The 10,253-nt window shown below is 47.7% G+C and overlaps 1 long non-coding RNA gene across 1 annotated transcript in view; it reads right to left on the reverse strand.

The window, feature by feature from the left end:
- Positions 1–2,125: 2,125 nt before the first annotated feature.
- LOC112953264 overlaps positions 2,126–10,253 on the reverse strand; it is a 41,079-nt gene continuing 32,951 nt past the window's right edge. The window contains exon 4 of the long non-coding RNA XR_003250555.1: positions 2,126–2,205. This is a non-coding gene — a long non-coding RNA (uncharacterized LOC112953264). The remainder of the gene's footprint in view (positions 2,206–10,253) is intronic.

Raw genomic sequence — 10,253 nt, forward strand, 5'->3', positions numbered from 1 at the left:
ATATTTTTTGTAATACATACAATATACATATAAAACATAGGATGTACAATATATTTATCTAGCAGCAGAATTAAAGTGGGTCTATAGAAGCCCATGTAATTCAGCCTGAGCAGCCATGCAGAGCTGTTCCTTTGTGATACCCTCCTGAGTGGCTGTTGGAGACTTCACTGGGGTAACTGGTGGTGCCAGAAACCCAGCTCAGTCCTCCCGGCAATGATTTATATTCAGAGCCTTAAGCTGCTGTCCAAAAAAYGGCCACTGCATTCGGATACTGCTGAGTAAGCTCCATGGCTCCCAGCGGAACAGACCTGCCCTAGCTTAAACCAAGACTCTCCCTCCTCTGCTGATGCTTCTAAAGGCCTTATACAAATATTGAATGAAAAGATTTAGTTTTAACGATTTCCATTTTTTCTTTACAAAACAGAATCACAATGGTCAGCAATAAATGAATAGACCCATTTCTTTTGCTAGATCATCTTGATATCCTCAAGCAGGAGTAACAGGAGGAAGTACCAGGGGAGTGGGGCTGAGCTGGGCTCTGCCGCAGCCACTAGGAAGCCTTAGGTCTCAGCCTCTCACACGAAGCAACACCCTGACAAGGACTGGTCTCTGGAAACCTGCGGAAAAGCAGGATTCACATTTTACCGGGCAGCAGTCACACCGGGGTTACTGAACTGACCGCTTAGAAGATGGCACTTTTTCTGCTGGCTTCTAAATCCACTTTCTTGTAAGTCTGATTCCTGGCAAAGCTGCTAACCTGGTTAGTATGCTTCCCAACTCCAAATTCTTTAGAATGCAAATGATTGTTTTATTCAATATTTTCCCCTTCATTTACCAAAAAGTCCCCTTTAATGTGAAGGAATTTTGTAACAGGCAGAGAGTGGATAAATCTTCACACACTTAAGAATCCATTTGACAAAAYAGAGATCAAATTAGATCTGCCAATTTCCCCTGCAATTCCCAGTCCCTGGGGACCAGCAACAAGGCAATGAAGTGAGAAAGCTTCCGCAGGGGAGMCGAGCGCTGCTGGTGCCAGTGCACAGCTCGTCTACGGAGGGGGCCCGCAGTGGGAATTAGGAGATGAAAGTAGCCAGCATAAAAAAAATRGAAAAAGATATTCTAGGAAGTTGGATGTCTGTAGGGCCAACAGAGAGAAAAAAAAGGCACAGACAAAACACTGATATGAGAAATCATTATTCCAGCACCAGCAAGTCAGAATCAGATTTAGGGAAAGCTGAAACACATACGCTCTAATGCTAAAAGAGTGGCAAATCCCAAGGGCCTTTTTCAAGAAGAAAAGTCCACGGAAGCAGTCCTTTGCATGGAGGGAAAACAGGACTTGCTTGCTTAAACATGTAAGCATATTAATGCTGCTTTGGTGACCCCCGGACTCCGTAAGTGCTTTTCTGCTGGGCCCTGAGCGCTGGTCGGGATCCCTGCAGCTGCCCCAATTGGAACCGGGGCAGCAGCGGCGAGCGTAGCCGGGGTCCAGCAGCAGGACTGGCGCCCAGCCCTGCCGCAGGCGCCCGCCGCGCGCCCAGTCCGCCGCGCGCCCAGCCCCGCGCCAGCACCACCCTCACCTCCGCCGCGACGATTTAACAAACCCAGCTCAGCTGTCCTGCCCCTCCGGCTACTTCCTTTCCCTCAGGGGAACACGATGCATTTAATATGTCAGAGGTTTGACAGGTCCTTCCATGTGCAGCCTCATTTCATCACTAATAACATACATTTTACTCTGCTGTTTTGTTCACTGTGTGCCACGTGCTGTGATAGATTTAAGATACAGCTTGTATCGTAAGCTCATCACATTTTTGAGCAGGAAATGGTCACTTGCCGGCTCGCTGAAGCCTCCCACACCTCCAGGGTCAGATGCCTTTAGCCAAGCAGCYGAGTGAAACGCAGCAGCAAACTGAGCCTGGGGATGCTGCCCCAAGCCACGGCTCGTCCTGCCTTCAGGGGCAGCAGTTCTCCCAAGGCTCCCTTCGTTTGTCACGACACGAGCCCCTTTTCTGCTCAACTGAAGCCCAAACACCTCCAATGGAGAAAGGTGGTCATTGAGCGGCAGCTTCCAGGGTCAAATTCTGCTCTTACCTTCATCGGAGTGCACAGCAATGGCCACTGCAGGGGTTTCACTCGAACAGCGGTGAGCAGAACTCGGCCCGCGTCTCCGGTCAGGCCTGGCCATCGCTCCGTCTGCTGCTCGTGCTGCAAGGGCACAACAAAAACTTCACAGCGAGACTCGTTCACTGACACCCAGAGCTTCAGTCTCGCTCAGCAACCTCACTCAAGCTCAGCACAACCTGGGGCTGTTTGTCCTCCAGGAAACCAACACCATCCATCACCTTTGGAGAGCCCCATCACTAACAGAAACACCTCCCAGAGCTTCTTGATYGGAAACTCCTTTCTAATACAAGTTAAAAACAGCCTCTGAAATGCAAATAATCCAAGCAACCTACACAAGATGATTTATGCCATGCCATCTTCTTCATGCAAATAAATTAAAAGAAGAAAATGCAATATGGGGTGAACTGCATTCTATAATAAAGTAAAAGAGTGACATTATGCCTGCAAAATTYTGAGTACAACATGAAGCTGCCATTGCTGTTTGAGGTGTAACCTTCCTGAGCACGGAAAAAGATTCTGATTTATTTAGATTGACTGTTATTTGTATATAAACTATTTTACGGCTTCAGGCATGTGAGGAAAAGACGYTTGTTTTAATTTACATAGGTGTCCCTGCAAGGGAATTCTGGAAGCTGGATTCACAGTTCGTATCCTGAACAGCACAAGGGAATTAAGAGCCCTCCACAGCAGTGACTCAAGCCCGGGTGAGGACGTGGCACCAGCCCAACAGCAGCAGGGAGGGCTCCAGGCCGCCACGTCCGTGCGGCAGCTCTGGGCTCAGCAGAGCTGGACGAGGGTGGATGGATGAGGCCATTGGACTGCAAACACACACTAAGTCCCGTCAGCAAACCAAGCGCTTTGCAGAGAGAGAGCAGACAGGAGACAATGCAGGAATCGATAACAGCAACAGAAACTAACGTTATACCCAGGTCAATAATTTGGAACTGGTGTTCGAGGAGTGCTAATTCCGTGGGGTTTGTCAGACAGGGCCATCTGCAGCAAGAGGGGAAGCAGAAAGGCCCGTCCTCATCCCTGTCCCTGTCCCCGTCTCTGCCCTGCACACGCTCTGGGTAGAGGCGAAGCAGCCGCYCGCCCGGAGCATGGGAAGAGCTTGGGCCCCTCCGGCTGCTTCCCCGAACTGCACCTCCCTTTCTCTTCCCKTACGGTTAACGTTTGGGCTTCCCTTCTGCTCAACTAAAGTTCATCAACTGGAGGGGAAAATCCTGCTTTGATAAACGGGGAAGATGCGACCAGGCAGCCGGAGTATCGGCACCCTGCTCAGCAAAGCTCTCCAGCAGGACCCTCCGCACGGAGCTGCCGGATGGAGCCGCGCCACGTGGAACGGGCAGGACCCTCTGGGGTGAGGACAGCTACCGGTGGGGACAACGGCGCGGCGACGGCAGCGCCAGCAGGGCGGCACGGCGACGGCAGCGCCAGCACGGCGGTGCGGGGACGGCAGCGCCAGCACGGCGGCGCGGGGACGGCAGCGCCAGCACGGCGGCGCGGGGACGGCAGCGCCAGCATGGTGGCGTGGCGACGGCACCCGACCTGGGGCTCCTGACCGCACCAGAGCACCTGGAAAAGAGAAGGCTGCAAAGACAGACAGAGCGCGGGCCCCAGAGCACCTCCTGCCCCAACATCCATACAAATTATTACCAACAACTTACAAATGTGAGGGCTGATCTGCAAATTATGTTTTAAACCACACATTTCAACCACGGAAAGTCATAGGCCTGAGGTCTATTTTAATTAATATTAATAGCAGTATGAAAAACTTGAGCTATTAAAAAGCAACAGCTACTTATACACGAACAGATCATTTCTAAATCAGGGTCATTCAATAATGATAAGACTCTGTCAGGTAATTATAATCCTTACAGAAAAATGCCTTGCCTCCACTGCTGTCCCTAAGATATTAAACCTGAGACAAACTGTCTGGTTCTTAAAATATAATTCCTCCTCACTAGGACTGATTTTCAAAATGGCCTGGGAGACGTGYCTCCTCATTTCCTTTTCTTTCTTTTCCCCCGCCTCATTTTGGCTGCTCAAGCCAGCTCAGATCAGCTCAGGGTTGTCCTCTCCCGCTATGAATGATTTTGCAGGAAGGGGAAGTCTTCCAATAGAAAAATATCATGAGCATCAGCCAGGGACTGCAAAATCCCAAGTCCCAACCTGAATCCTGCCAGAGAGACAATGAGTGGCCTTGGGAAACATCTCCTCTCCTCCCTGTGGGCTCTCCATCTGCTCCTCCTTATAAAACAGTGTTATAAAACTGTTGCTTCCCAAAGGACAGGTAAAACTGGGAAGRTGAAAAGCATGCTACAAGCCTGACATTATTATAACACAGCAAACTCCCTTGCAAGCCTCTCCTCTCCGTTCAATGCAAARCAGCATCGTTTCAAAAGGAAGACAGTGGACAGGCTTTCACATTCATACGGGCTTCTTTCAGCAGGCAGCAGATTAAAGCTGGGAGAACAGTCCATAGCAATTAATTTATTCAATGAATTTAGCTTCATTTTCTGTTCACAAAATGTCTGCAAGGCATTTACCATTTTTTCATGGTTTACTCATTATTCACAATTATTACAATGTAACTCTGGGTCTGCAAATTAGTCCCAAACAATTAGCTGAGCGTATTTAGAAGCTATCTGGGTTAGCTTCAATGGCACGTATTGAACTGAGCACGCASGGCCCATGCAGGACACACTGTCTCCTCCTTCCACGCTCCCTGTCGGGGCCACGGAGCCGGGATCCCAACAGTTCTCCGGCGCTGGCAGGAAGGGCCGGGCTGGGACAGGGAGCGGCGAGCGCGGCCGCACACGCCTGCCCGCCCCGCGCGGCGCGGCCAGCTCTTCGCAAGGCCCCGGTGCAAGCGCCTGTTCGCAGAGGCTATTTCTGCGCCTCYGAATACACCATTCTGCTAGTTTAAATGTAATGTTTTCACAAACATTTCCATCAGCATACAAAGCGACTGCAACACTGACAAATTTTCTTCAATTTTCACACACACAAAAAAGGAGGAATTCTTTAAGCTACTTTTCCAAAGAGAACATGCAGGGGAAATGTTTYAACAAAACCTGTGCAAGGTTACTGGTGGGTAAAGGGAAAGCTGTCAAACCCTATGCAAGTGACCACGTCAGGCTGGCTTCATATGGGTTCACAGACATTTCAGCATTTCAGTGTGCTACTGGCTTAGCAAATAAATAAATTACACAGTGCAAAAAGAGTTTCTGGAAAATACATTAAGGCAATTTGCAAATAATTGCAGTGAGCTGGGCTATTATGACTTTGACTTCTGAAGTATAAAATCTCCCAGAGATAATGACGATAATCATACAGAAAATAGTCGCCACCCTTTAATCTTATAAGACAAAACAGAGATCTTTGGGAATTTGGGACCCTGTCACTCTAATTGAACATCTGATGGGCAAGTAATTAGAGTGGAAAGCAGAAAGGTCACCTGTTTGCACATGCAGGATCCATCAGCTTCCGCYTGCCATCGCGCGGGGCAGCCAGTTCATCTCCTGCACAGGTTCCTCATTTAAATAGCTGCTCTGCCAATAAAGAGGCTGTCAGACAGACTATTTCCAGAACGGCTTTGTGTCTCAGGAACTCACACTGGGCATGTAAAGATTTATCATCCATTTTAAAGGCAGTTCAGGAAAATGGCATCAAAACATGGGAGCAAGAAGTCACTGCTGACAAATCTGTTAAGACAAAGGATTGCTTCCTGGAGCTTCATTTTTCTAAAGACAAAAGAAATGCATTAAAAATTGTCCATGTATGTAATGGCAACCCTATCACTTCCAGCAGAAATCTTTCCAGCAGAATTATTTTTCTCTTCCCCCTTTCCCGGCACTGTCTGTTTTTCCCRACCCTTAGCGCGGTGCAGAGCGGTGTGCGCCGGGCTCCCGGCCATGCGCGCTCCTCCGAGGATTCGGGAAGGTCCACAACAAACTGGCACCTGAAAATGACACTCATCTCCCAAACGAGCAGGAACACGGGTGTTGGTACCTGCTGGCAAGCAGAAAAGCAGCTCTCCACTGCTCTCACTGCTGACTTCTGCTGCTGGAAATTACRACAAAATGATCTTGCAAAGCAGGAAAACGTTGTTTACCCAAATCCTAAAGACCGTATTTATCACCTCGGCCTCCTGACTGCTCAAACACGGTTGGATAGGAGGTTGTCCCGTGAATTCCTTCAGGAAGGAGACGGGGAGATGGCTGCTGGGAAGGGGTGGCCATGGTGGCACCGGGCGGGCGAGGACACGGTGCTGAAATGGCCCGGGAGCTCCACGGGGCCTGGGGGGCCGCCGGGGCAGAGCCGCGAGCCCAGCAGCTTTTCCCCACCAGGGTCTGAGGTTCTCAGCCCCCGGGACCTCGGTTTTCACCACAGCCCCTGCTGCCAAAGACCTGACCCCCATCCTGCCTGGGACAGCGAGGCTCTGTGACGGGCCCAAGGAAAGGACGGTTAGGAAAAGAGAGATTAAACGGGGAAAACTGCTAACCCCTGCCTTGCAGCGCCAGGAGGGGCTTTCAGGATAGATTTATCTGAAAACCCTTGGCATTCAATGGAAATATTCTACTGGCTTCCGAGAAAAGCCACGCTAAATGCTCTGCAACCTTTCCCTGCTTGGGTTTCGATGATAGTCAGAAAGGGTATCTGTTAGCACAAGGGTGACGTGGACACACACGGAAATCAAAAGATCATCCGCTCATTTAATAGGGCAGCGGTTATCAGATGGTTAAACAAAAAATAAATACCAGCTGACAGTCGCAACAAATGTCAGGGACTTTAAACAGTGTGAAGCACGGAGGCAACTTCAGCCAYGATACCCATCTTTTGGAAGTCATTTGTGGGTTTTTTTTTTTTCAGTCGAAATGCCTGCATCCTTTCATGTGTTGTCAACACCTAGTGGTAATGCTTATTTAATGAGCACATTTCCTCTGCTTTTCTTATATGCTTTCTAGGTTTTACATCAGGACATATTAGAGAGGATGCCGATGGCTACTTCCAGTTCTTCCTGTGTAATGTATGAACGTAATTCTGTTAGAGCAACGCAACGTCCCCTCCCTCGGGACACTTAACCCGAGCGGCCGGAGGCGGCGACCTGCAAAGCGGGGCTCATTTCACTTGAACCTCCAGGAAAAGGAGGGCCGGGGCCCAGGTGTCCCGAGCGCTGCGTCCTCCCGGGGCACATCCAGGGGCACTCGGGCAGGAGCAGGGACGGGCAGCAGGAGAGGAGAGACCCGACACCTACCGCGACGCTCCGCAGGGATTTCCAGCCTTCAGCATCTTACAGACCTTGAGTTGATGCTCATTAACTTGGATCAGTGCTGGAGGCTGGGAACAAAAAGGCCTCTCTGCATTTTCTGAGTTCGGGATGAGGTATAAAAACAAATTACCTAAAACAAGAAATGCTTTGAGAAAGTGAAGTGAGATAWTTGAAAAATAACTGCTTGGTGCTCAGCCAGTATAACATTTGGATTTTGAAACATAAATGATTCCTAAAATGAGGATTAAGCCCATATTGAAAACTTTTTCTTCTCCTTTAGATCATCTAAGAAAAAAGGTAAAAGACAACAAAATAAAAGCCAAGCCATATACTGCAGGGGGATGTGATACAATAAGGATTATAATTTCTCAAGTCTGTTTTCCATAACTGATTTAATGATCTACTTGGATACAGATCTCAATTAGCTGAATGAGTGAGATCTTCTATCTTTACTCATTATATTTCCTGAAAAATATCTTATAAAGTAGCTCTAATTTGTAATTGGTGCATAGAGCTATAAATTCTCTTGTGTGGGCAACACAATTCCCAGTACCTGCATGAGGTACCTGATGAGGTTCTTGGCTTTGACTGAAGTCTACTTAAAGTTTATTGCYAACATATGAATGCAGAGGATTAACATTCATTTTTATGATTATTATATGAAATACGTAAGTATGAACACACAATGAAAATGATAAGCACTTGGTAAGTCTGAATACTTCCCCAGATGCTCCCTAAAGCCTTCCGGACTGCTCCTCACTGCACGTTTGCCTGTGACTGTGCACACCTGGGTGCAATTACCTGCGCAGTCTCACCTAATTTCAAMCCCTTTTATCGCCACCTGAATTTAACTGGGCCTTTTTCCAAATGCATCTAGCTCACCAGCTCTTCAGTAAGGGAATTTCTCACGGTTTGTCATTTGGATCCAAGAGCAGGCAGTTTTGCCTGTGCTCTCCATCTTCCAGCTGCCGTCTGCCACTTCTACATACAGGGACAGGCATTGCCACCTTCCAGCCCAGAAAATGATTTTCCCCATGCCCAGGAGCCTGACGGAACAGGGTTCCCTCACTAGAGCTTCAGAGAAAAGGGCAGCACAATCAGCACTGGTCTCATCCCCATAATCAGTTTTGAGACAACAGGAGTGTGAGTGGAGGGGAAAGAGGATGAAAGAGGGCCAAAGGGGGMCAAAGGGGACCAAACAGGACCAAAAAGAACCAAAGAGGACCAGAGGGGACCAAAGGGCCTTCCCTCCTCCTCGTGCACCTACCCAGTGCAGAGAGTCTGGACAGGAAAGGGATTTTTCTTGCATTTCTCACTGTGCCCCCCTCCTCCCCTTGCTTTGCAGATCCCCTTTCAGACAGTCCTGGTGCTTCTGAGGAAAGACCAGGATTATGAGAGGCACGAAATGCCGTGTTGTCCTGATTAGCTTCCTTTTGCAAGTGGATCTGGTAATAGTCTTACTTTCCTGCCTGTAGRCAATGCTGCTGTTCCAGTGGCAAGTTCCCCCTGAGAGCTGGTTGCATTCCAGCGAGATCTGCACTGATTCTATAAAAAGACTCTGGGAAACTATTACTGAGGAGCTCTCCATAAATCTAAGGCATTCCTGTCATCTCCACGCAGGTAGACTTTGTTTTCCAGTTACCTGCAAATGTGATCAAATAGAATGAATGCTTGAAAATTTACTCTTTCTTAATATCATTCCACTACTAGAAATTCTGCCCTGTGTCATGCTGAGTAATTCTTTCAAGCCTTGCTATTCACAACCTTCAAATATTCATAAGAAGTCATTCTTCTCCCTAAGTCACCATGAAGCCAGGCTATACATATTTAATTTCTTAATTGTTCCTAATAAACCCTATCCTATTTTTCATCATTTTCATATYCATCTTCCCAGAAGCAGCAGCATCCATCAAGCAGATGCTTCCAATGTAGTCTGACAAGGGATGTATATTGAAGACAACTACAATTGCTCTATTTCACAACTCAATACCTGTAATCCACAACTGCGTTGTCTCCATTCAACTATCACTCTTAGCATTAGAATTTAGCCTATTGCAAAAAGCGCTTTTGAAGTCTGTGTTTCACGCGTGAGGATCCTGCCTCACATGCATTCCGTTTGGTCCTCAACATGTCAGCTCTAGGAAGCAAGAGCCACATCCCTCTCGTCCCTTCCCCAGCATCCAGCAGGACAGACAGCTGCTCTCAGCATTTGTCTGCAGGCTGCAGTAAGGACTTTCCTGCAAGAGCAGGTCAAGAACATGAATTTTAATTCATTCCTACCCAGTATCTTCAGGTTACTTGCTCCAAAAGAGGGCTGACAAACTTTATATGCTTCAGTTCTTGATGGGGTATTCAGGACACCCAACTTGTTGCAGCTTCCTAATGCCTGCCCGATTACTATTGCCATGTCCCAGCCAAAGGCTGCACAAAGCTGGCATGAAAAGTGCTGACAGCCTTTATGCTCTTCCAGAGCAAAGGCAACAGGCTTGCAGGGACAGAAAGATGGATGGATGCAACCATAAAAAGGTTGTTTATCCAATGTCACATTTCCCAGTTTTTCATTCTGTCCTCCTCCCTTTTTGGAATAACAAAGACAAATTTCAGAACTTTGGTTAAATTGCAGGGCACAGTCTATTCATTTGGGTTATTCATATGTATGACTTATTCTTCATCACATTCCATCTTAACCATGTAGTACAAGGGAGACTATTAAAATCCTACACAAATCACTGATCTGTTGGAAATTATTACCACTTAATATGTATAATTTAGTTAGCTTCCTGTTACCTGCGTTATCTATCAGGTAGATATATCTACCTAATAGAAACATCATATGATGTAGTTTTGCAAATAT

The sequence above is a fragment of the Nothoprocta perdicaria genome, unplaced genomic scaffold (genome assembly GCF_003342845.1).
Source record: "Nothoprocta perdicaria isolate Ctin4 unplaced genomic scaffold, notPer1 scaffold_107, whole genome shotgun sequence".
NCBI lineage: Eukaryota > Metazoa > Chordata > Aves > Tinamiformes > Tinamidae > Nothoprocta > Nothoprocta perdicaria.